Source organism: Semicossyphus pulcher, unplaced genomic scaffold (assembly GCF_022749685.1).
Source record: "Semicossyphus pulcher isolate SPU_LCO1_2020_fin unplaced genomic scaffold, fSemPul1.0.p SCAF_22, whole genome shotgun sequence".
Lineage (NCBI taxonomy): Eukaryota > Metazoa > Chordata > Actinopteri > Labriformes > Labridae > Semicossyphus > Semicossyphus pulcher.
This window is the reverse complement of record NW_027211696.1, coordinates 12,674,472-12,701,429: the sequence shown is the minus strand read 5'-3', so window position 1 is coordinate 12,701,429 and position 26,958 is coordinate 12,674,472. Positions and strand designations below refer to the sequence as shown.

The 26,958-nt window shown below is 43.6% G+C and overlaps 1 protein-coding gene across 4 annotated transcripts in view; it reads left to right on the top strand.

Annotated features, from left to right (window-relative positions):
• The first annotated feature begins 2,769 nt into the window (after positions 1-2,769).
• The window catches only part of sema4d (sema domain, immunoglobulin domain (Ig), transmembrane domain (TM) and short cytoplasmic domain, (semaphorin) 4D), a 58,312-nt gene continuing 34,123 nt past the window's right edge, over positions 2,770-26,958 (top strand). For 3 of the 4 annotated variants that reach the window (XM_069673116.1, XM_069673115.1, XM_069673111.1), the window contains exons 1-3: positions 2,770-2,876; positions 16,052-16,167; positions 26,034-26,092. The gene's annotated coding sequence lies outside the window, so the exon portion shown is untranslated. Of the gene's footprint in view, positions 2,877-10,912; positions 11,125-16,051; positions 16,168-26,033; positions 26,093-26,958 lie in introns of those variants that run through there. The other variant, XM_069673112.1, reaches the window with a different exon arrangement.

Sequence of the window (26,958 nt, the reverse complement as noted above, 5' to 3'; positions counted from 1 at the left end):
ATTGTGGTCTGCCTTGTAGCATGGATACACACAGCTAGGGACTCTAAATATATCCAACTGCTGTGTCTGAAGAGCTCAGGCATGAAGATCATATACACTGGAAATCCACACCTAACTCTATTACTTACCCATCTATTGTGTGTGTGACTCTGTCGCTATTACATTTACATTTCGGGCATTTAACTGATCTTTTTATCTTGAGCTACATTCAAATAAGCTCCTCTGTGTTGGGTCTTTGTGTCTGTCTGTCCTGCTTCTTTTAACATGTGCGAACTAAGCATTAAAATGTTCTAATGTCCATGACAGAGAGAAGAAATAAGAAGAGACACATGAGACCAGAACAACCTACAAGGAGGGAGAAATTCAACATAAAGACATCAGATAAGTACATATAATATATCTTTTAAAATGCAGATCTGGCTAAGTGGCTACAAATCATTTGAGCTCCAGTATTACGTTTGGGTTTCAGCGCGCATTCCTCGGTCACCTGTTTTCTCTTAGCAGCACATGTCAAAGAGTGAGTGAAGATAAACCCAGCTGCTTTTCGTATTCATTTCAGGCAACACTTAGCTTCCCCTTTTAACTCCAGCCAGCCTTCAACTCTAAGCTCTCAGATCACCAAAGGCCGATATGAAAATAAACAATTTGTAGTGTAGCCGATGATGCATGGAAGTATCGGCATACTTAAGAATGCGGCCTAATTATTCCTTGTTGACGAAAAGGACATTATAGATTTATTGCAGCTTAAGTGGGCAGGTAATTTCTCAACATAAGTTATTCAGTGAACCCACAATGCAGCCACAGAGGTTAGCCGGCAAGACTATTCTATTTTCCACCAGCAGCAATCTGTCTCTCACTCAAAGATGGTATTGTATTCGTCCCGCAGTGCCACGGAAAGCCCCTCTCCCTCCTCCTCTGGCCTGCACAATGAGACAAGGGTCAGCCTGTCTTTGCTCGCTGTGTTTTTGATTCACTTCTCCTTTAGGAAAATGTTGTGTAAACTTTGACCTCCAGCAGTGACCTTTTAAACCCCACTGGCACCACCTACAGAGTCCACTCAGCCAAGTTTTAAGGTAACTGATTCTTCACCAGGGCTGTAGCTACAGCTGACACAGAGGACGTTAAGGTCACGTCCTCTGTCATATTTCTGGGTTGACAAGGAGTTAACATTTGGTGATTAGACACATGTTAAAGACTGAATTCATATCTTGTTAATCTAATTACATTCAGTAAGTTAGATGAATTATTTTTTACTATACATGCATGTAAATATTGTAGAGAAGATTGTGTGTTTTCAGGCGCCCTTAGCTTGTTTAGATTCAGTTCCTTTGCTGAAAGTAGCAACACAACAATGTAAACCTACTCCATAAGTCAAATTCTTGTATTGAAAATTGGAGTGAAAGTACAGAAATTTAAGAGCAATGCAGAAGGACAGAGTTTGAACTGCATATTGTATTATAATAGAAAATATTATAAGACAATATCTATAAATGCTTTCACCCAAATACCGTTTAAATGTTGTAGTTTATAGAGGTACAGCTTATCAGTTCAAATTCTGTGTGGCAGGTTTCTATAATAATGCGTTTATATTTATAATCTCATCACGTTTTGTATATAATATACTTAAATCTGCAGAGTAACGAGTAACTCCAACTGTAAATAAATGTAGTGAAGTGAAAAGTACAATATTTGCCTCTGAAATCAAGTGGAATACAAATATAAGCAACATCAAATTATTAAAGTATAAATAGTAAAGTACCAACCAAGTAGAAAAGTACCACAAGTATAAGAAATAGTTATGCAAACAGCTTCATTTCATATGAATATATAATGGGATTATAATTATAGATTGATTCATGTGTAGTGATCCAATCTGCAAACTATACCCGCTACTTCACAACATTTCAGAGTACTTTGTAGTCCACTACCTTTATTTGGCAACTTTAGAAGAAACTTTGCAGATTCTGATACAAATACAGATACACATTATGGTGTATAATTGTTCATTATTATTAGCCTTTATTGAGCCATCATGTAATTATCTCCCCTTCTGTAGCAGCTGCTACATGAAAGTGTTAAATATAAAATATAATCCTTTAATATAATACATAACAGTCCATTCTGCTGTATAAGTTCTGCTCCATGTAGCCTCCTTGTGTATTTTAACTTAAAGCTCCTGTGAGGAACTTTCGGGTTGTGTTGAATTTGGCGCCCCCTGCTGACAAAGCCGTACCTCTTATCTCTTTGCTGATTTTGTCCTGTTCATGCTTAACTGGTGGTTTTTAACAAAAAACACTCATCCTGCTTTCTTTAGCAGTCATTCACTTTAAATTTTGCCCTGGAAAATGTAAACAAAGGCAGCGTGCAGGTAATCGCTTTGTCTGACACCTACCCCCTGCCAGTGATTTCAGGTATTAAAAATAACTATATAGAAATAATCAATCTTGTCACTGATGGTCTGGTTTGCTTTTGTAGGTCATATAGAGCTATCAGAATTAATTCCAGTCTGTTTCATAACCAGCAAAAAAACTCCTCACAGGAGCTTTAAGAGCAATCTTTTTCAAACGCAGGACCTTTACTTGTAACAGAGTAATTTTACATTGCTAGCTATACTGTGTAGAAGCTCTGAAGCTGAAGCTACTTCTTCCACCTCTGGGTCCCTCACCACCACCACCTCCTCCCCCTGCAGCCTGCTCCCTCCCCCTGTCTGTTGATATCACAGCCCGGAGAGGTTTGAATCCAGTCTCTGGTCCCAGCCGCCATGCTGAGCTGAGAGAGAGCCACTAACCAAACTTTGTCACGCTGCTGCTGCTGCTGCTGCACCGACGCCCGCTCATCTCCGTACACACCGGGACAAAGAGGAAAACCTCCCCACGGTGAGTACAACACACGGTTTCAGCTCGGTGCAGAATTTAGCTTGCCTTTGAACGCAACGTCGGGACTTTTCTGCTTCAAATTGCGAAGTTATTTCAGCCTGTGTGTCCCTGCTGGTCGTATTCATGCGTGCTGTCGCGGACTTCAAGCTCAGCTGCACTTGTTGCACTGTAGTCTAAACCCCTACTGAGCCACGAAAGAAAGGAAAAATACAGCGTTATCTTTTTATTTTATGCGCATTTCCGGCGCGCAAAACGTTTTTAAATACGTTCCCGCGTGTAGACGGCGCATTAAACCTTTTAACAAACTTTCGCGCGACGTTTCGACACCGAAATGCGGAAAAAATATAAGATGTTAATGGGACGACTGCACCTCTAGGAGCCTACTCAGTCTCTGTCTGTCCTTGAAGCGCTAAATAACTCGTGAATATAATATTACTCTTCGACCAGCCGTGCTCACACTGATCTTTTTAAAGATTAAACTCCCCTTGCACTTTCAAAATGCCATTCTGGCACCCAGAGGTCATTCAGGGGTTTCTACCCTTGGCATGCATAAATCAAGGGTGCTCTTTCACTACAACAACAAAAGACCTTTATTGACACGTAACCACAGTTTATATGAAGGCTGGTTGGAGCATCCAGTTTCCATTAAGCGTCATTTAGACCTGCGGCGTGCACTGTTGTGTCTCTCAGGGTGTGTTTTTGCACTTCTTCAGCCTGGAGGGCATCTAGTGCCAAGGCAGGAGGGCAGTGCAGTGCAGCTGGGGCTCATTAGTGGATGCTCATAAACCTTTCACCTGCCTGCATGTCTAGTCTTAGTCTGTCTTATGGAGCTGTGTGGACCGGAGGGAGTAATAAGGAGTTATGGAGCTGCTTTCTGTCTCATCGTTTGCCCTCTGGCCTGGCTAACTGAACTCCTGTGGCTCAGTGTGACTCTGTTGGCTCCGTGCAATATAATTCAAAGCACACTATCATCACCGTGGTCCGTCTCTCGACCTTTTCAACCCTGAAGTGTAGAGCAGACTTTTGAGAGACTGATGGATCAGTGGATCTTCTGTGCATTGCTTTAGATGAGAGCTGAAGTAATTAATTGATAGGCTGATAGACAGAAATTAACTCTCACCTATTTTGATAGTCAGAAAACCTTTAAATCACAGATTTTGGGGGAAATTAGGACTTACTTTTTCCCTCATAGTCCAACGTGGTAAACCAAACTTTGGCTGCATCTGACCATTATAATAATCATTGATTTAATATGCTGACTAGTTTATTGAAATGCCTGGTCTGTAAAATGTCAGAAAGCAGAGAACAATCCACACCATATGACGTCTAATGGGACACCTTCATAATGCTTAATTTGTCCATAAAACAGTTCAATACCCAAATATGTTCAATTTACTGTCAGAGGAGATTAAGAAAACGACTCTCAACCAAGTGCAAAAAATTGGATTTATGGCTGCAACTATTGAATATTTCTATTATTGATCAATCTGCACAAATATCAATTATACCCCTTTCCCACCTAAAATTAGCGTGTTGACACAGGTTTTTCAGACCCGGGAAGACCCGCTTATAAATGCCGATTATCTCTTTTCCCATTGCCAGTGGACTATACTCCTTTCGGTCTCTTTTCTGCTGTCACCATCTGACATCACAAACGTGGAAACGGGGTTAGTAAACAGTGAAGATGTTATGGTGGTTAGGTCTTTATTGAATCTATTACTCATTCAGTCTATTTTTTGGAATGATGTTCGAGCGCTGCTCAGATGGAGACGGGCGGAATTTGTAGCTGAGAGGAGTCGCAGAAGTTACCGACGGAGCACAGCATCGCGCCGGGAAGGGGGCAGAGATTAGCGCGTCCACACAGGTTTTGTGTTCCCATCAATGCTGATCGGAGCCGAGGCGATAAATACCCGGGTCTACTGCAGAGTCATTTGACCCGGGTATGAATGAAGGTTGTAGCCTTTCCCATTAAACAAAAAAGCCGGGTGTTAGCGGGTTTTTTGACCAGTGGGAAAGCGGCTTAACTAGCACAACTACAACAACTACACGAAAATGTTCAGTATTTCTGACCAGCAGTGAAAACCCAAAGAAATCCAAACATATTCTCACATTGGAGATAATCTGAGAGGCTAGAACCATAAAAATGATTGCTTGGAATAATGACTTAATATATTAAACTGATAGTAGTTGCCAGTTCTAGTGATGGGTCCAGCTATGGTGAGGATTGCTGCTTTTCCTTCTCTTATATTATAGTAAACAGAATGTTTTGTGTCTGTGGGTCAGACCAAAGAAAAAGCTATTTGAAGACATCACCTGAGATACAGGCCGATTTCTTAAGAAGAAAATAATCAACAAATTGTTTTATAAAGAAAATAGATCTGCAGCGTTCATCTTCCCCACATGCTCTGCTCCTTGTGACTCTGTAAGATGTCACAAGGTTCATAAGCGATGCATTGATGAATGAATGCTCTTCACTTAAGATTAAAGAAACACCCTCACATTACATGCAGGCGTAGTTTACGTTGCATAAGCTGTGTGGAATTTCTGAACATACCAGTCATTTGGTCTGTCCCTAAACACAGCTGTTGTGCCTTCTAAATCTGTTTTCCGCAGCTTCGTTAGTGACATTAACCGCCCCGCCCTGCTTCTCCCTCCGCTTCGCTCGGCGTTCCAACAAAATGCCCGGCCTGTGACATCCCTTCCCCGGCGGCCTCAATAAGTCATTCTTCTGCCTCATCGAGCTCGATTCCACAGGTCCTTGGCTGGGTCATACGAGGCACGGGGGGCAGTCACCCTGCTCTTGTCAATATGATGGGCTGGCTGGCGCTTCAGCGTCACCCGGGCAGGCCAGAATCATGTCAGTCAGACCCTCAGGGGGGGGCCCGGAGGACTGGCCCGAGCAGGATATTGCTGTGTGATCATTTACCAGCAGCAGACAAATCATTAAACCGCTGGCTGCGTGCCGTTGAGCGGTTCAGGCATTTCTGTCCGTCACACTGACTTTCCCTCAGGTTAGAGGTTGTGTTTGCGCTGTGAGGTTGACACTGCTTCTTGCTAGTTTTGGAACTGGCATTGGAAAGACATTTAAATATGATATAAAATATTCACTGTTTATAGTTTTGTTTTTCAATTTGACAGTAATGCGTTTTGTGCTGTTTTTGCATTCTACTTTCTCCAGGGTTCCCGCAGCTCCTTAAAAAGTCTTCTAAAATCAGGGAAATTAAAGTAATAAAGTGTCTTAAAACGACCGTAAGTTTGCTGTAGGTATTAAATTTGAAGATGGTGCGCTTGAGGCCGATGGGAAAATTGTCACGTATCAGTGTCAGTATAGAAGAAATGTAAGTTACCGTAATGTCGCAGACGGTGTGTCAAGCTTTGCGTGTTAATCTACAAACGGCGACGCCTGGCTGCGTGATTTTGTTCTCAACTTTTGTGGCTAAAGATGAGCTAAGATGTCGAGACGCAGGTTTCACGAAAAATGGTTGGAAGGAGGGAGGTTGTTGGCGCTAGCTGGAAACGACGACAGAACGCCGAAAGACATTCTCGTTAGGGACCACCGGAGCGATAGTTGCTGAATCCCACTGGAGACCCCAAAAGCCGCACCGGTACGCAACAGCAGCAAGTGGTAGCTGGGCTATGCCTGCGCTGTTTGCAGGTAGCACTGTGTGTTTGTTTAGGGGTGCTTTGTGTGTATTTGTGATGGCGGGATTGCAGAAATATCCACAGATAATCCAGACCATCGGCCCAGGTAATACAATGTAACGTTGCGATTAATATCGGATGGGTTGCGGTCTGTGAAATAATGCATCATTAAACAGGAAAATATTCATGTGAACATATTTTAAGCTAAATACTTGCAGCGATCCGTCGGTCTCAAAATATATTTGTTGAGGTTTTAAAAAGCATTGAATTAGATGCCTGTTCTCTTATCTGTGTTTCATAGGAGGAAGTGTTTGCCTGCTGAAACCTTTCCAGGGGACTTCCCCTTTAGAAAGGTTAATAAGTCTATTTTTAACTCATGTTTGGCTGCACTTTATTTGTTTCAGAAGAAACCAAACTATCTGTTGGTTTTTTCCCACATTCATTGGAAGCGCAGGATTCACATGCGCTACATTAAATCAGACAGAACGCCTTGCTTGTTAAAGATAACCGCACATAAGCACGCGGGCTTGCCGGAGTCCTTTTTTCCTAATCAATTATCAATTTAAAATGAATGGGAAATGGGAATTTTGTCTGGAACTGCGTGTCTGAAAGAGAGCTTTGTTTGAAACTTGAACTTTGTGCAGAAATGGCACTTGGTTCTGGACGTCAGGGGATATTTACTTGGATGCCTTGTTTGGGTTTCAGAACAAGCCCTGGCTGTTTGTCAGATTTGTCTCTTGTAAAAAGCAAAAGCGTAGAAATTGGTTCTTACTGGAGAGTCGCCAGCGTTGCATATACCCCGCGTCTTTAAATCCAAATGCAATGATTCGACCACCTCAAAGGAGGCCTCGTTTTTAAGAGACGTCGCGTTTCGTCACATGCCTACAGTGAGCGACTGTCGGGTAATTGAATACACCCTTAATGGATGTGGGGGGGACCATTCATGAGCCATCAGGGAGCTTTCTTCTCATCCCCCCTCTCTGCTGGGTTTGGTCGTCAGCCACCTCCTCTGGAAGAAAAGGCAGAAATTACCTGCAAATTGTCCTGGCTGTGACGCTCCACCTCCTGCTGGGGAGGTCACTGTAAAAGGTGTTACGTCTTTGGCACGGACACAAACGGCTCCTTATTGTTCCCCGCTGCTCATTAGCAATGTAATCATCTCCCGGCTGTCGAGTCAGCAAATAGGACTCTCTCTCTTTGATTCAAACGCTCTGACCGACCTTCCACACGAGCCGATTGGATGTCACTGTTTCAGGAAGCAAGGTAGGCGAGGGTGATGTATGACTTGCAGCCGCCTCATTGTTTTGGTCCTGCAGGAGTTAAAGGGGAGAGGTCAGAGGTCGGTCTGTGGTGCTGTGATGTGGAGGCTCTAAGAAACAGACATCTGGGGGCCGCGACCCCCACCTCCGTCTGAAGCACACACAAACCTCGCCTGCCACACCCTTGTAGTACCCCAACACCCTCAGGCTGGAATAATTTCCTATTGGCAAAGAGAGGAGTAGCATCTGGCCGCGGATCAGCAGCAGACAGTGGCATGTGTTGGCACTTTATGCAGCACTGGTTATGCATAATGCATCGCTGCATTCCCGAGATGTCTCAGCAAAATTGTCTCGTGATTGAATGGTGGTTTGAAGTTGGACGTTAAGCTTGGCTTCCTGTTTTTCTGTGCTTCACGAGTCAGGTTACAATAAAGGTGAAGAGAAAGCCCACGCCCTGTGAGGCTGTGTTTCTCTCCTGTGATCCAAATACCTCTTGTATGAGCGTGCCATTTGTTTTGAAGTGCTGGCAATAACTGCCTTTATGAAAACCGTACAGGAAATCCATCAAGATTCCCAAGATGCCGCGCCCCTTTCTGTTCTTCGCTGAGAGTGCAGGAAGCTCACTGATGCGCCGCGGCGGTGCTGCTATTGACAGCTTACTTGATGTTTTGAAAAGGTTCCCAGTGTTGTGCCGCTGAGAGCAGGGAGCTGGAAGGGAATGGAGTGCGGAGCGAGCCGACATACAGTACATTCTGTTACTGTGGAGAGATATCTCTGTATGACACAGCTGAACGGAGAAGGTGCTCTCTGTCTTTGTGCAACTTCCTTCTGTAGCGGGTCGGAGGTCAAACGCTAAGAGGTGATAGTTTTGCAAAGCGGGAGGTTGAACGACACGGTGCGTTTATAGTCAGTAGATTTGAATCAGGTATTCTTCCATCTGCTAGCTGTTGGATTTGTTTAGTGTTTGCATAGTGAGAAAAAGTCCCAACAACATTATCCATTGCCACAGGGTGAAAGCTGTCTTTGCAGTTTTGCATGTTGATAGTTTAATAAGTACAGCTATAAAGATACATCCAGAACACGATGATGTCATACAGAGAGATGTTTGTATTATTTACAAATTCAATTTTTATAACATGATTAAATATTGTTTTATGAAATATTGTACTAACGTAAAATCCAGAATATAAGTTGCACCGGAATATAAGACACGGCCTGTTTTTGGGGGTGTCGGAGGGAAAACGTTTTTCTGTAGCTTTTTATTAATAAAAACGTGTATACAAGATATTCCAACACTATTTTAATTCATTTTAATTTAAAACACATTCAGCCGACCATCTGTTTTCACCCTGTCGAGTTTGCAATCCTGCTAGCTACCGGTGCTGTAGCTAACGGTAGCTGGCAGCCTACGGTAACGTTGATTGTTGGGAGGGTAGCGGCCGCAATGGCGATCATGACGGTACATGTCCGTGACAAAGCGAGTTAATATTCCTCGTTTTAAACAACAACAAGAAGAATATTGTAAATAGGGGACGTTATAGCGGCTTGAAACAGTTTAATGCGGAGATGTGTCGTCACCACGTAAAATAACAAGCTCAACTTTTTCATGTAAATAAATGTCTGTTAAGTCACTATCTATCACTGAATGAGGTAACACAATGGTGATTGAGCCTATGGCCCACTGATGAAAGCCTTTGCATTTGCAGTATATAGTATTATTACAGACTTGGTGTTCACAAGCAGCGCCCAGTTAGTGACGTGTTTTCCATCACCCAGCAGTGGTTGGTCTGCCAGAGAGGGTAGGCGGAGCTAAGCGGCTGCTTTTCTGGTCTAAACAGTAATCTACTATGGCTGAACAAACAAAGAAAAGATCGATGACTACAGATACAACTTAAGAAATAAGTGAAAATCCAAAGAAAAAGAAACTAATTCGACGCTCAGATGAAGGCAAACAGTCTACAAACAAAAGCGAGGAAAATCAAGAGTTAGAACAATGACAAAGGGAGGCAATCATAGACATGTGTTTAAAAATGTGTGTCCCCGCAATTACAGATTACCGCCAGTGGGCGGCGTTCAAGAGCACAAAACTGAAACATGCGAGATTGTTACTTTAACAACTGACAACTTTAGCTAGATTATAGCGCCATTGTCTGGGTAACACAATAACATGCCTCTCTGCATTTTATACTGGCGTATTGGTCACACCGGTATATCGGACACAGCCCATTTTTAAGAAGAAAAGAAATATATTAAAAGTGCGTCTTATATACCAAGTTTTACGGTAGCCTTTATGTCTTTAGATGTTTGATTACACAGAACCTTTTCTAATAATTTAGCAGATTGTTTAATGAAATAATAAAGTACATTTGCACGACATATTGATGTAAATGCTACTTATTAAAAGGCTATTTTAATAATAAAATAATAATTTAATAATAATAATTTCAGCTAAAAACTATAACAACCGGCATATCTGTAAAAATGTCCCCCTCTGTAATACATCAGTATCAGTCTGCAGGCTTTTATCTATCGGCTCAAACAGTGATTTAAAAACTCCAGCATCTTAAATATCCATATGTTAATATGTTCTGTTGCACTCCTTTATAGCCATATAAACTTAGTACGGTATGATTTGTTGCACTTTTGCATTAACTCATGCTTCTGTATTGCTAATGAACTTGCTCCTGAGTTTACATCACTGAGCGCCACACAGCTGAGCAGCTGGACCTGCCGTCCCCATTCACTCCTTAGAGAAGAGGGAAAAAAAACCTACACCACAACAATAGACACACTCCCACAGACCGATGTACACACTACCCTAACCTTAGCCCCCTTCCCCCCTCAACCCTTCGCTCACCCGCCACCCCCAAATTCCCCCTCCCCCTTCTCAGCAATTGTGTGCATTGACGCTTTCCAGAGGCGCGATCCCTGCGCTGTCGCTCTCTCCGCCGGCGAGCAGCGCTTTGACTGCTGTGGCAATCCTGGCTGTTTTGTTGTACACACAGATGGAGACAGAGTCCGCCAGTGACATGCAATTTAAGTGACACAGAGCTTTGATGCAAGCTCTGTCTCTCCACCCTTTGCAGCCTCTCGTGCTCGACTATTGAGTGTTTTATCGAGCGAAAGGGAGAGAGAGAGAGAGGGAGACAGAAGGAGGGTGTCTGAGAGAAAAGGAGCATGACCGGGGGAGTCAGGAGAGAGGAGGTGACAGACGAGTCGTGCTGGATGAGCCGAGTCTATGTTTTTTTCCATCTGTCACGAAACCAGTGGTGACTTTCCCTGTAATAACAGTGTGACTGAAGAGGCTCTCTTTCAGCGTCCTGCAGGATCTTCCCTCTCAGATTATGGTAAGATTGTCGTCGCAGACAGCTTGCGTGTGGACAGTGTGTTGACTGCTGGCATCTCACAATGTCAACACCTTTTTTTCCTCTGCCACGGCGATCAGATATGTTTGGATGTTTACCCAGCGCAGTGGATACAGTCTCCAGTAGTGTGCATGCTATTTTTACCTAAAACTCAGCTGGGAGGTGAATAATTCAGTGTTTTCATGATGCAGTGAGTGGGACTCTGCTGCTGTGCCTTCTTTGAGTTATAACCCACACAGCTCTGCTGTTTTACGCTAAGATACTTATTGATTAAAGGGCAGAAGGTTTAATGTTTTAATATGCAGTAAACATTTGTTTGGTTTGGATTTGGCTGATTCCTGAAACTCTGAACCATTTTAGAATCTGGCGGAAATTTTTGCCACCTCCGTTGTTGTTTGAATTGCGGTTTAAAAAGGGCTCTGATGCTCGAATAATCAAGTCAGTTATCTGGTTATGCCAACCTTTCAAAATGTTGGCCGGCTGTCTCTCGGTTAAAGCTGTTCCATGGTTACACTTTGCTCACAGCACCCGCCAAATGATGCGCTCAAAACTGCAGTGTTCTTGTTTTAATATTACAACCACTGAAACTAAAATTCCTAAAAACAGACCATAGTATCAGCATCTTCCAGACTTGTTTTCCCTCATATTATCTTGCAAAAGGAAAGAAACCGTCTTTTCTTCCTGTCAACACCGAGGATGCAGCCATCTTGTTTTGATAAACTTTATTGGAATCGCCAGAACGCCTGGTTGGTTACGTCTGGTGGCGATTCATCCATGAAGTATGAGCGCAGAGATTGCAGGCTCATGCTTTGCAGTGAGGCAGTCATAACATGCGAGATCAAAGGAATCGAGCGGCGTCTGCCGAGCTTTAGATGTGGAAACAGTTTGTCCTCCCTTTGCTGGCTCTTGTCAAGAGTTCATAAATCTCTCTTGAGAGGGGAAGGAGTGGCGATTCCTTCCCAGCTTGGACATTTCAGATTGTCGTTTAGCATGCTACAAGTTGCTGTCCTCAACTGTGCATTGAAACGCATCTTTACTTGTTTTTATTGTTTTTTAGCGTTGTGTTCAGGTCGATGAAAGCTGAAAGTGTTTCAATTTAAGCCCCTTTCCCACTGGTCAAAAAACCTGCTAACACCTACTAACACCCGGCTTTTTCCGCCCGTCTCCGTCCAAGTAGCGCTCGAATGTAGCAGAAAAGAGACAGGAAGGAGTATACTCCACTGGCAATGGGAAAAGAGACAATTGCCATTTATAAGCAGGTCTTCCCGGGTCTGAAAAACCCAAATCAACGCGCTAAATTTAGGTGGGAAAGGTGTTTTTAGAGACTACCCCTCTATAGCCACTTTCCCACTGGTTAGAAAACCTGCTAACACTCGGCTTTTTTGCTTAGTGGGAAAGGCTACAATCGGCATTCAGACCCGGGTCAAATGACTGCAGTAGACCCGGGTAATTAACACCTTGGCTCCGATCGGAATTGATGGGAACACAAAACCCGTGTCGACACGCTAATCTCCGCCCACTTTCCGGCACGATGCTATGCTCTGTCGGTAACTTCTGTGACTCCTTGTCATTTCAGCTACAAGTTCCGCCCGTCTCCGTCTGAGCAGCGCTCAAACATCGTTCCAAATTTAGCGCTGAGTTTGATAAACAAACTGAATGAGTAATAGATACAATAAAGACCTAACCACCGTAACATCTTCACTGTTTACTAACCGTGTTTCGGGCACGTCAGACGGTGACGCAGCAGAAAAGAGGCTGACATGAGTATACTTCACTGGCAATGGGAAAAGAGACAATCGGCATCTATAAGCAGGTCTTCCGGGGTCTGAAAAACCTGCGTCAATGCCCTAATTTCGATTCAGTTTTGTGTTGACCAGCAGCATCCAGGCACTGTATGGTTGTTTTCATTGGCAGGATTGTAATTTTGGGTTTGGGCAAGGAACTCCTCGCCTAGCAGGGACGCGCTTCATACATCATCACAGCAGCAGACACTGGGATGTTTTCCATATCAGCTCTCATAGTTGGCCACATTGTGCAAAAGTAGCCACTCTTGCATATTTCAACAATTCAGTAATGTATGAAAATGTCATTTGGAAATCGGCTTATTGTGCTCCTCCAGAGAGCAGCTGTGCTGTTTCATTCATAAGACTCTGGACTACAGTCGCCTCTTTAACTAAACAACAGCAGATAACCTTGCACTCTTCACCCTCATTAATTCCAATGCATCGCCCAAATTCTTCTGGTTTTTCCGGGCACTATCTGCCGTGTTGGAGTTTTCCATCTTTTGATATAATTTCCCATAAATACAGAGGCTGACAGACCAGAGGAAATGGAACTAAAGTGATTACCGGAGATTACTTGGGTGTATACAGCTAATGCTTGTTTCTGTCCTGAACACGGACACGTGGACAAGCTCACTTAGCCGCTATGAGACAGGAAGTGAAACAAACAGGTGAGCAAATGCACTGAAGCACCAGAGAGGAGGGAGAGGTCTTGCAGGATGTATGGAAAAGGTGAAAGAAAAGCAGGGGAGAAGGAGACGCATCAGCAGACAGACTGTCGCTCTCTGGTTCCGAGGCGGGTGGCCGCCTGTCTGCGTGTGATGCTGATAGGATTGGGTGGAGCTGAGAGGCTTCCTTCACCCCTCTGGTTCCCTTCAGTTGAAGCTGACAGCTATAAAACCATTAAGTCGCCTTTAGTTAATCAGTTTTGGATTATTAACTGGAGTAGACATGATTTGGAGGTAAAGCATATGATTTTAAGAGCTTCAGGTCCATTATGTATACTTGACTGAGCGTGAAATGCTGTCTAACCTTTATCTTCTTATGGGGCCTAAATCCCACTCTGGAAAGTCACAATCTGTGTGTTGCCAACACATCAGGAAGATAATCTACGAGTCTATGGATAATGTGCCGCTATCGTAATCGTTTAAAGGCCGATAATCTGAAGGGTTTTGGAGATTGCTCTTCACCCAGCAGGACGCAGGATGTCTCATCTCCTCGTTAAAATAGTAAAAATCTCTGGCTGGGAACATCTGCTGATTTCTGTGCATCCAAACACGCATCATTTTTACAGGCGTGTTCATCGATTTCTTTGTTAACTTCGTCCTCTATTCTGCGTGATTAGCAGCAGCACTGATCCAGAACTGTCATCACTGCTCCTTCATCACAAACAATGCGTTCTTAATCTGCGCTTTGGATTCACACTGTCTGCTCGCTACCCACAGGATTTCTTGGTGCACTTCTATTTATGCTGGCCGGCTGCTTGGCTGCCTTGGTAACTATGGTAACAGTATCCCCCCCCTAGAAAGTTGAAGGAGACCTGGCCCTTGCTCGGCTAATTGTGAGCAAGTGAAGCATGGCTGCAAAGTTCGCTGCAGTCCCAGTCTGGACGAGGGCCCGGTCGCTGGATTTTTTTTATTTTTTTTTTAGGGGGTCCTCGCGGGTTTGCAGTCGCTGTCACAATAGGAGTGATTAGCTCGCATCTTTTGTTTCTCATCAGAGTGCAGCGAATCATCTGGTGGCTTGACCTACATACATTTAAAACAAAAGAATGTGCTAGTAATTATAATGGGACTTAAAATTGGGACCAAATCAACACTGTTACATAAAATGGGGCCTATTTTATTGCACTCAAAATATCAATACATATCAGACGGGTTTATATCTATTTGTTTTGAGTGTTTGTAACCGTACACAAAGATACATTTATTTATTTCTTTTCCCCCGGTCTCTGCCATTTGGATGCGAGAAATGTATGTTTTATCTTTAACATTTTTAAAGTCACTGAATGAATTAAAAACTATTTTGGTTATAGACCGTTACACCAAGCCAGTTATATACTTTTTGATACATAAAATAGTTGTTTGTTGCAGCTTTAAATTATGAAGTTATCAAGTTAAAGTGATAATCTTAAAGAGCTCAGTTTTGTTCTCCTTGGCGGCACCTATGGCGATAAACGGTAATTGCGGGAGCACACCTCCCAGATATCCAGACAGTGTTGCATGTGTGACGTCCACGGTTGGCTCCGGTTGTAACTCTTGATTTTCCTGGCTGACGGTCGCTTTCCTTTTCATCGATCTTTTCTTTGTTTGTTCAGCCATAGTAGATTACTGTTTACTCGCAACACTTGCAGAGACCGGGAAAACAGCTGCTTCGCTCCGCCTACCCTCTCTGGCAGACCAACCACTGCTAGCCGATGGAAAACGTGTCACTAATATCCATTTTCCACTGAAATTATCGCGTTGATGCAGATTTCCCAGACCTGGGAAGTTAGTAAACATTGAAGATGTTACGGTGGTTAGGTCTTTATTGTATCTATTACTCATTCAGTCTGTTTATCAAACTTGGCGCTGTCAAATTTGGAACGATGTTCGAGCGCTGCTCGGACGGAGACGGGCAGAATTCGTAGCTGAGATGACGAGGAGTCGCGGAAGTTACCAACGGAGCATAGCATTGCGCCGGAAAGTGGGCGGAGATTAGTGTGTTGACACGGGTTTTGTGTTCCCATCAATGCCGATTGGAGCTGAGGCAATAATTACCCGGGTCTACTGCAGAGTCATTTGACATGGGTCTGAATGCCGATTGTAGCCTTTCCCACTAAGCAAAAAAGCTGGTTGTCAGTGGGTTTTTTGGCCAGTGGGAAAGTGGCTATAGACTGTTCATTGAATAAAAAAGGCCAGTTAAATACGTCACCTTGGGCTATGAGAGGCCTTTTCCCCATTTTTTTTCCTAAGGTTTTACAAACAAAACAATGAATTGATAAAGAATAAAGTTGTTTGTTGCAGCGTTAAATTATGTAACTATCAAGTTAAAGTAGTTTTCCATGAGGTGTCATCATCTTGTCTTCCTTCTCTTGGTGTTGATCAGTGATTCACTCCAACTAATCTTCATCTTTCCGTCTCTTGCAGACTGGCATTGTGACTTTTTCCCCGGGCCTTTCCCTCAACCGTTTCCAACCGTGTGAAGAAAAGTGAAAAGCAGTTTTAATGAATCAGTATTCACTCGCCGACGCCATGACAGACAAGTAAGTGGTTTATCTTTTCTCAGCAGTGCGTCTGTGTGTGTTTGCGTAGAGAGCCCACTGTACTCTGAGCCTTTTGTTTAGTGTGAACTAAGATGATGTTATTACTCTCCTCTCGCTCTGAACCAGATTGTCTCCTGGAAATGTTTGTGTTTCTGTGCAGGGTTGGAGGAGAGTTGTGGGGGGATTCTGATTGCACAGAGAGAAGTGTGTTGTGTTGAGGGGGGGTTGGTATAAAGACAGTCTGTTTTGCCCCCTGAAGACGTATGAGATTTGCATCAGGGCTGATTTGCATTCTCGTTCACTGTGCTGGTATGTTGCTGCTGCTAGCTGCTCTTTATTTCCCTGACAAAACACAGTCATTTAAAGGGTTTTCAGCCTTTTGCAGAGCCACCTTTTCCTTCGCTGCTTCTCTGTAGTCTCTCCTTTTTTCTTTATTGTAGGTCCGTCTTCATCTTTTCCCTTCCCCCTTTTCATTTCTCTTTTTTTTTGTCTCTTTTGTTAACTTTGCCTTTGTCTCTCCGCCCAGTGTTTCCTTTTTTATGTTTTTATCTACAGAGGACGGAGAATTTGGGTGCAGTAAGCAAAATAATCTATCGTTAGCGTTCATAATAAGCGGAATAAGTGGTGCAGGCCAGCTGAAAGGGATAGGTGTAAAAACAGTCAAAGCCAGGCCTATGATAAGCCAGTGCTGGTAACTGAGGGGCCGGCTTTGGTAAATAAGAAGCCGCCTGTTCATTGGACCAGGGCGGCAAGTGATGCGTCTAACATGGCTACCCATTGGACCGGCTACTGGCTAGGCTGGTCATTAGCTTCAGAGGCTAGCGACTAGCACGCCGAAGCTAGCAAGTTAGATGGATAGATATTTTTTACGCTCATGCACATTTTAAGCAGCAATACCGTACGTAAATTGTCAGCAAAGGAAAGAGAAATACTTTCTTTGTTGGTAACAACAAATAGACTAATTTTAAGAATCTAGATAAATCCAACGTGTCGACAGTTGGTGGCGGTAACATGCTGCATTTGGCTCCAATCCGCCAATAAAATACAACAAAGAACATAGTGAATGTAGCTAGCTAGCTGGCTTTGGCATGCTAGTCGCCAGCCTCGGAAGCTAATGACCAGCCTAGCCAGTAGCCGATCCAATGGGTTGCTAGCTTTGCCGTGCTGGTCGTTAGCCTCGGAAGCTAATGACCAGCCTAGCCAGTAGCCGATGCAATGGGTTGCTAGCTTTCCTGTGCTAGTCACTAGCCTCGGAAGCTAATGACCAACCTAGCCAGTAGCCGATCCAATGGGTTGCTACCTTTGGCGTGCTAGTCGTTAGCCTTGGAAGCTAATGACCAACCTAGCCAGTAGCCGATCCAATGGGTTGCTACCTTTTGGCGTGCTAGTCATTAGCCTCGGAAGCTAATGACCAGCCTAGCCATTAGCCGATCCGATGGGTTGCTAACTTTGGCGTGCTAGTCGCCAGCCTCGGAAGCTAATGACCAGCCTAGCCAGTATCCGATCCAATGGGTTGCTATGTTAGATGCATGACTTGCCGCTCTGGTCGAATAAATAGGCGGCTTCTTATTTACCACCACCAGCCTCTCAGTTACCAGCGCTGGCTTATCATTGGCCAGATCGGTTGCTGGCTTCGGCAAGGATATAGCCTCCTTTGTCCTCTCAATAGTCTTAATTTTTGTCCTTTATCCTGCGCCATATATTATGGGCTTGAGTTGCAAATATAAGAAGTTCAACGTAATAAAACAGAAGAAACAGCTGTTTTCAGAAAACTGAATCACTGTGACCATGCGTGCTTGTGCTAAAGGTTCACAGTAAAGTTTCAAAGGTAGTGTTAGCTGAGGAAATGAGGTGGATGTGATTCAGTGTGTGTGTGCACTTAATCAACCTCCCAGCATCTCTCCACTTATTGCTAATGCACCTGTCCACCCAGCTGAGAGCAAGAGAGAGAGACAGAAGGGGGGGAGGTCTGATGAGTCAGTCAGTCTTTCTATGAATCAGGCCTCAGGGTAGCTCTTCTAGCTAACATTAGCATACTTTAATGTCAGCACAAAATATCATGCATGTAGTCGGTAAGCAGAGCGGGATAATGCTATATTTGTCCGGAGGGGAATTTCTCTTGCAAATTAGAAGGTTGTACCACTTCAGCCGTTCCCTTAAGGATGCATTGCAATTTCTGCAGCGCCAGACTTGAAGTTTTTTTTAAGTGTTTTGGATGCAGCATAAAAGGAAAACAAGAAAAATATGGTCTCGGAGACTTTTAATTTGAGAACGAGATGCAGCAGTATTTTTTTAATAAGGCTCGACTGGAACGAATCAAAGTGAGCTGAAGAGAAAGTTTCTAAGTAAGTGATGATGTTGTTGACAAGCTGTCCCCATTGGATGAAAGGTATCCCGGCAACCAGAGAGAGGGGCGAAATAAAGGAGGGGGGGAGGGTGGTAGCTTATTATGCGTCTGATGCTAGTCCGTGTTGTAGGATGATTGTTCGCCGGGGAAGAATGATAAATGTTACGCCAAAAGGGAAGTGAGGGGAAAAGTTGGAGGACGTGCCCCCCGATGGTGACGGCGAACAAAGCCTCCCTCTACATGGGACTACTTAAGATTCATACAAAGGCAGAAGAAGACAGCCACTTATTTTCTCTCTAGTGCACACACACACACACACTCACAAACGCGCCCCCTTACTTTCTCTAGCTCAGTCATGAGCAAACATTTACACATAGCGGGATATCAGCGGACATTCCTGCGCTATTCCCAGATACATACTAGCCTGCAGAAAAACAAGAAACACTTTGATTTCATTCACATTTTTCTGACATTTTCCAGCTTAGTGCATGTGACCGATGGGTGCACAATCGTACCACTTGTTTGGTAAAATAGCTCTGTATCAGTGATTTTCATAGACGTGTTTGTATTGATTCAGGAGCTGATCCATCCCGTCCTTGCATCCTCTCTGCCTTTGTACCGGGATGCTCTGCGATGAGGAAAGTTTCTTAAGCCAGATTTGCTCTGTAGCGCTTGTAGTTGGGGATTCCTTCTGTTGAAACTCAAGCCTGCGTAATCCTTTTGAACGCTGCTTGGCGCGTGTGTGTATGTAAATGTACATGCAACCTCCATACAGGATTTTAACGAGCAGGAATTGAACCCAGATCTGCATTTTTTTAATTCTTAACACAAGGGCTCACTGTATTGCATCATGTAGAAAAGTAGGGCAGACATACAACGCGTGAAATGCACAGAGAGAATGCAATCGTATGAAAATATGGCACCCAACAACTAAAAGAAATGTCTTAATTAGCCTTAAAGGGGTCAAACTCTAACTGTGTGTCTGCTCTTTAAGGAAAAGTAAATAAAATGAAGATGGAAACTATTCTTCCATAAATCCTAAAACCATACGTCCATGATTCTTTATGCAACCGTTCCCTTCTTGTTTTCCATAAGGAGAATCCTCCTCCCACTCGTTCCTCCTCGCTCTTCTCTTTGTCCTCTCTCTCCTCTCTCTGTTGAACCACTGTATGAATTTGCACGCTCGAATATCTTCTCTCATAGCAAAACCCTGTTTTCTTTCTCTTCCTCTGTCCCCTCTCATTTTCCTTCCCTCCCCCACCTGTGGTGGTGCACGCTGACAGTCCTGTCAGAGACTTTGGATGTTTATAGATGGACAGTAAGGGTGGCTGCACAGATGAGTGTGTGTGTGTGTGTGTGTGTGTGTGTGTGTGTATGGTGTGGGCTTTTACTGGAATGACCACACTGTCATAGAGATGAGAGGCCTTTTCCCAGTCCTCTGTGTATGTGTTTGCTTTGTGTGTTAGCATCAGTTAAGGTCCCTCGTGTGTCGGTGTTCATGTCAGTCTCAGGGGAGGAAGAGCTTAGAACCACTGTCAGAGGCTGGTTAAAGGCTTTGAAACTGTCGCTTACACAAAGCTGCAACAAGCATTAGAAGTTGAGAGAAATGGCATTTAGACTGAATAGATGGATTTGTTAGGACAGGGGTGGCCAACCCTGCTCCTGGAGGGCTGCCTTCCTGCATGTTTTAGGTTTCTCAGCACTCTAACACACCTGATTCAAATGTTTCGCTTGTTATCAATCCCCTGAGACGCTTCAGTTGGTTGATAACAAGCGGATCATTCAAATCAGGTGTGTCAGAGTACGGAGAAACCTAAAACATGCAGGAAGGAAGCCCTCCAGGAGCAGGGTTGCCCACCCCTGTGTTAGGACTTCATGTTAAACAGAACAATCTGCTGATCTGATGGTATAGTGGTAGATTCAGTAAGTCTTGATATGTGGTACAGACACTGTCCCAAGAGGATAAAGCCCACTGACTTTGGTGATCCCTTTACATTTCCACAATCACCACTGTCAGGTCGAAGTAATTTGATTTATGATCTAATGCCTCCAATATTAGCATGCTAACAAGCTAAACTTAGGTAAACATCGGTATTTTAGCGTTGAGAGCAGCAACTCAAAGCATGCCACTGCCATAAGTGTAGACCCTTAAGCTTGGTTTATGTGTCTTTAATCTCCCGTGTAGCCTTTGCTGTGGACCTCCAAGAAATGTGACTACACACTGCGGTGACGCTATATACAACTATGATTGATCAACTTTGTAGCAACGCACTGGAACTGAGGACCCTGCGCTTTATGCTAGCTTGTTTGCTAGCTGCTACAGCCTTTTGCGCAAGCTAGGTGTAGCCTCGGCTTAGCTTACATGCACAGGTATGATACCGACTTCAGTCCAGTTTACCTTGTCTTACAGAGTGTGGCCTAAGTAAGACTTTGCCTTAATATAAGACAAAACTAAACTTCCAAAAAAGCTTTTCAGACGGGGGGCGACACTCGGCCTGCGTACCCGCAGTAAACGCCTGCCGCTCTACGCATGGTAACCATGGAAACAGCTTCTGTATTCCTGCCGGTATAAATGTATTTTCTCTACAGGCTATAATGACTAGCTAAATTAGAACTAACTAAACAGTTAGCAACTAATGTAACTATAGCCTGACTTAAGTTAAAATGTTACATTACCTGATGCATGCAGTCATGCTCTGCCATGCAAAGGCCTTCCTGTTTATGTCCCGGTAACTGTTTACAAAGTGGTTATATATCTCCGCAAGGATCAGGCTCAAATCCATTGTGATTTTTGTGGTTACTACTGTGCGTCGCTTTCAACTCTGGCAGTGGGTGGACATGTGCGTGATACGAGCACAACCGCGCCTCCCTACCTGCCCGCTCGCCTCTCGCTGAGGCGTGTCAATCTCTCCCCCGCTTCTGAAAAGACCTTAATACAGACGATAGAATTGCTGATAGTCCAGGTGGTTTGTTGTTAGTTTAAACTTTTATTGTGCCCTTTTCTGTTCACAGTAACACACAGGAAAATACAGATACTACTACTTATAGATTTGGTTTGCAATTCATCTGAAAGCTTCCTGAATTGGATCAAAATACCTGAAATAAACTCACCAGTGATATAACACATGGCGTGCTGGTATGAGAGATGCAGCTGTTTTGGACGTTTTTATCAGACTGAGGGGAAAATCAGGTGTCACAGTAGAGTCAGCTCAATAGCTGATCCTGTCAGTATGTTTACCATAGGCTGAGTTTCTGAAGTAGGGCCTATTAATAAATTTGTTCTGGCTTGAAGAGTCCTCTAAAGGCCGGCTTTGCCTGGTCTCATTCAAGTCCACTCATCAATTAAAAAAACCTCAGACCCGTGACATCTCCACTTCCTCTCCGTGCCCTCTCCAGACCACGGTGTCACCAAGGGCGTAGTTATGGGGCACGGCTGGGCTTGACACCCACTCAGGAAAATCCTGAATTGAGACATGTGAAGGCGCGGTGTCACTGGTGTCACTGGGATTCGTGGGTGCATAGTAAAAAGTCTGTATCAGCTGTCACTGGGTTTTGTGGGAGCCGAGGGAAGCCGAGTCAAAGTGCTTCCTAAGGATGTCGAGGGGGATGCACCCTTTGGCCTCTGGCTCATCAATCTTATGTGACTGTCATCTTCTCCCAGAGGTCCATTGATGCTGTCAGAGGAGGGCAGGAGGCAGGACTCGTTGCGTCGTGTATTTGTGCTTGCTTGCATGCATGATTTTTGTCTCAGGGTGTCTCAGAGCGAAGACGAGACAGGAGAATGAGAGAGTCTGGAGGACGATGGAAAAACAACAGAGTGGCTGCATATTGCATCTATCAAGCATGGCTTTCGACCTTGATCTACATGAATAACCGTCTACTGTGGAATGAAATAGAAATCCTGAAACGGATCTTAAGTAGGGATGCACGATATTATCGGCACGTTATCAGTGTCTGCAGATAAAGGCTTGAAAATAATATATCGGCATTGGCAGATTTCCGCCCATGAAACAGCGCTTTAATTCTGCTTAAATTCTCGATGATTTTCCAAAAAAAGCGTGACGTAATGCTCCGACATTAACTTGGCGCGAGTGCGCACGCTGGCTGCACCAAGTTATCAACAATATACAAATAAAGACTAAAAGTCCCAGAAACTCAAGCCAATGAATAGAAGTTAAACAACTCTTAACTAGCTAACAGTTAACTCACATTCTCTCATTTAACCGGACTAAACAACGTCAAACACACCGAAAATACACTCGCGGCAAAAGCCAACATTAGCAGAGTGTAACATAAACATCAGTGCAAAACTAACTTACATATTTATGGACGCACACACGATAAAAAGAGTCCGACTGTGATCGCTGATGACTCCGTAGTAGGTGCAGTAAACAAGTCCGGGCATGTCTCCCGCACTGCCTTGTTTTGGGGGGATGCTGCATTCAGGTGCGCTCAGAAACGTGAGCTATCAGCATGAAGAAGGGTGCAAGTTTTTGGACACTACAATAATAGTAGGCATGATATCAATTCCACTACAGGGGAGACTTGATGTCCTCTGCAGTTAGGTGGAAAAAACATGTGCCTAATATATCGGTATCGAAATTGGCAAAAAGGGTTGGAAAATATCCGCAAAATATCGTGCATCCGTAACCTGAAGTAATGTGCTATAATTTATGGTCAGCTGTAATATGTACTTGATGACAGAGATGCCTCTATTTAGACAGGACACTGTGGCCACAGTTTAATGAAAGTGAAACCAGAGAAAAGACAGAACATACAGTTTCTGTTCGTGCACATTGAAAGCTTTTTTTACTCTTAATACGATCTGTTGTAAGTGAACTGTCCATGTTTGTAGTCTAGTATCATCTCTGCTTAACATAATCTGATTATTCTTTTATACAGGAGAGCAGGGGGTCTGCATTACAGTAGCTTACCCCACCAAAGCAAATGCTAATGAATCTGCATATTTGGGTTGGTTTGGGTGACCTCAATACGGATGTCTGGAAGATTTGTCTGCTTGTGCTGGGACAGTTTATTTTCCCAGCAACATGTAGTCCTGAATATTGGGATTTGTATTGACTTTTTTTAGCTTATCATTGTTTGGTTGGACATAAATTGAATATTTTATAGTAATTTTCTGCTGGAGTACCGGTATAAATCGACAATAAGTCTGAAACTGAGCGTTAGTCAAGGCAGAGTAAATATGTAAGCCTGTGTTTTCCACTCAAACAGAGCTGGATTGTACAGGAATGTGGGAATAAAGCTTGTGTACTTGTGCAGGGAGAATGTATTCAGCCTTGTTGTAAAGAGAAGCAGTCTAAGGGAACAGACTGGAAAGTGTTGTGAATGGAGGCCCAACCATCTGTCACGATGGAAATAAGAAGATTTCGGCTTTTCCCTCCCGTTGGACTTAACCGAGACTCGTTTCCATGAACTGAAAAGAAAGCTAGAGAAGTTTTTCCAGCTGACTGTTCGGTTGCAGCTGATGCAGATTATTCCAGAAAGTCTTTTGTTGTTGCATTGATTCATTAGCGATGCACAAGCCGAGTGCTGACGCAGCACAAAAGTTTAACCCAGTTTTTTAAATCAGCTTCGTTTTGTGAGGGATTTGGTGCTAAGTGAAACGAGATTTTCTGCCTGAACAGTTTTGGTTGTTTTTGTTCCTCCTGTTCTCCTTTTAGCAATGCTTCAATCGAACTCTAATGATCGTCCAATCAAATCTAAGCAAACTACCCTGAAACAGTCCCAGTGAGAGATCAGCTTTTTTAGTGTTAAACTCTTAATAGATAATAACTTGGGATGCTGTAGCCATGCTCCTTTTATGGCTCTTATGACGGCGCTGTTTGGCTGTAAGCCGGGGTTATGTTTGGTTATCCTCTGACAGTTCATCCAGCTTTATGAATAGATTATAGTTCGTACTTATTTGGTGAAATATTTCAACATGTACAACATCAATTGGCACAACTTTTGGCACAGACATTAGTGGCCACTAGGAAATTAACCCTGATGATTTTGGTGATCCCTGACTTTTCCTCTAGCGACACACTGAGCTTAAAGTAATAAAGATTTTCATGTAAATAAATGTCTGTTAAGTCACTATCGCTGAATGAGGTAACATAATGGTGATTGAGCCTATGGCCCACTGATGAAAGCCTTTGCATTGCACAGACTGGGTGTCTGTGGTGACATTCGCAGAAAAAAGTGACACGTTTTCCATCAGCCAGCAGTGGTTGGTCTGCCAGAGAGGGTAGGCGGAGCTAAGCGGCTGCTTTTCCGGTCTCTGAAAGCATTACGAGTAAACAGTAATCTACTATGGCTGAACAAACAAAGAAAAGATGGATGACTACAGATACAACTTCAAAAATAAGTGAAAATCCAAAGAAAAAGGACGTCTGGTTAAATTGGGAAGTGTGCTCCCGCAATTACCGTTTATCGCCATTAGAGGCGCCAAAGAGAATGAAACTGAAATCTTCGAGATTAGACCTTTGACATTTGTAGTTTGGAGTCAAATGCCAGACAGCGTATTGGTCTAAATGGGACTAAATGGGACACATAACCGTTGAAATCATATTAGCTAAACATATTTTCCTCTTCTTGCCTCTTATAATATATATAATATCTTATCAAGAAAATCATGTTTCGATGTATCATTATGAAATGTATCGTTGAATGCAGACCTAAGAGAAATACCAAAGATTCCTCAGATGTTTCCAGGTTGTTTAAAAGACGAATGGTCCACAAGACTTTGGGTTTGACCCCACCTGCAATGGAAATAAGACACGTCGCATGTGTAAGAGAACAAACAATCAAAACCGCTGCATTCCTCTGCTGTCAAAACTGATCATCATTCAAACAGTGCGACCTGTTCTTCGACTCAAAGTTGTGCAGATTTAAGGATTGGCTGTGGCTGACCTCTTAGAGGATTAACCCACATTGAGCAGACATAATTCAAGAGGGTTGAAGGGAGACTGCTTTCTCTGTATTTACATCTGGTTGATCCACAGACGTGGCTGCTCACAGCCCTTACATCTGTGCTCCTGCATCTCTGACGGCGAACAGCCGGCTCTGTGTAGTCGACACAAAGTGGAGGAGGAAATGAATACGGCGGCACAGACCTCATGTTCTTCACACAGGATAATGTTTATTATTTGGCCGCTCGCCATTCATGTGTCCTTGGTTATAAAAAGTTAGCACGGCGTCCCGACAGATATCACATGATCTCACTGGCTTAGTGGACGGAGGATACTTCAATCACTATGTAATCATTTTGTCCTTACAAGAATGCTTATGTGTGTATATGTGTGTGTTTGTGTTTTCATAAGGTGATAATATAATGAATGGAAATGTGTTTATTGTGCAACATGTTTTCATTGATTCATCATCATATCTGTCTAACCCTGGTCTAGACAACTAACCACACTCCACATGCACACACTGCCTCCTCCCTCCTGCAGGCACACACACTCACACTTCATTACTGTCTTGTCTGATCTTTCTGTCTTCTTCCCCCCTTCCCTAGCTTGAGGATTTTATAATTCTCTCCGGAGGAAGAGCGTCGCATCTTGTAAGGAGCCACAGGTCAGAAACTCTACTCCTCTCACTCCCACTCCCCTCCTTTTTTTTTTTTTTTTGCTGTGCAGACTGAGCTGCTCGACGGGCCCGCATGCTTCAACACGAATGCTGCATGCTTCTCCAATCCCCCCTGTAACCCCCTCGGGGCTTTGCTCCTGTTTTTTATTCCCCCTGCATGACCACACCTGGGCAATCCAGCTTTGTTGATTCTGCTTGGCTTCGGTGCCTTTTAAATGATACTGTATTTTTACCCAATCATTTCGCTCTCTTCTTTGGTTTTCCTTTTAGCTTGTGATTCTCTTGTTTTATATGTGGACACAACCTGATGGTCTGTGTTCACTTATTAACATCCAATGAAGTTAATGGTGCCCCCATGTGCAGATGCTTTCTTACAGCTGCCTTTTGCACATCCAGCTTTGCTCCGCAAGTTTCTGTTTTTTCCCTCAAACAGTGATTGTTCAGTTATCACTTCGCAGCTGTAACAAGGCACAACAGGGTCTTGTAAGGCGTAGAAGTTCTACAAAACTGAAGCAAAATGATGCAGCCTCTAAGGTCAAAAGTTTGGAGGTCAGATTCTTTTTTATGGCCTTTAAAAAAACAGAAAGGCTCAAGCTGAAATACAAGCCATGGATTGAATGTGTGTTGATTTTTCCCTACAACTTTGGCTAGATCTGCCCCTTTAAACTCAATGTTTCAATCCTCAGTCAAGATGCCTGGAGTTGACTCACATTTTGCCAGTCAAATATCTGTACGTTATTTTTTCAGCTTATGTAGAACATGTGTTTTTAAAGGTAAAACATGCGACTAATGTGGGCGTCCATAATGAACAGCTAAATCTGATCTCTAGGGATGGGGGCGAGTACTCAAGTACT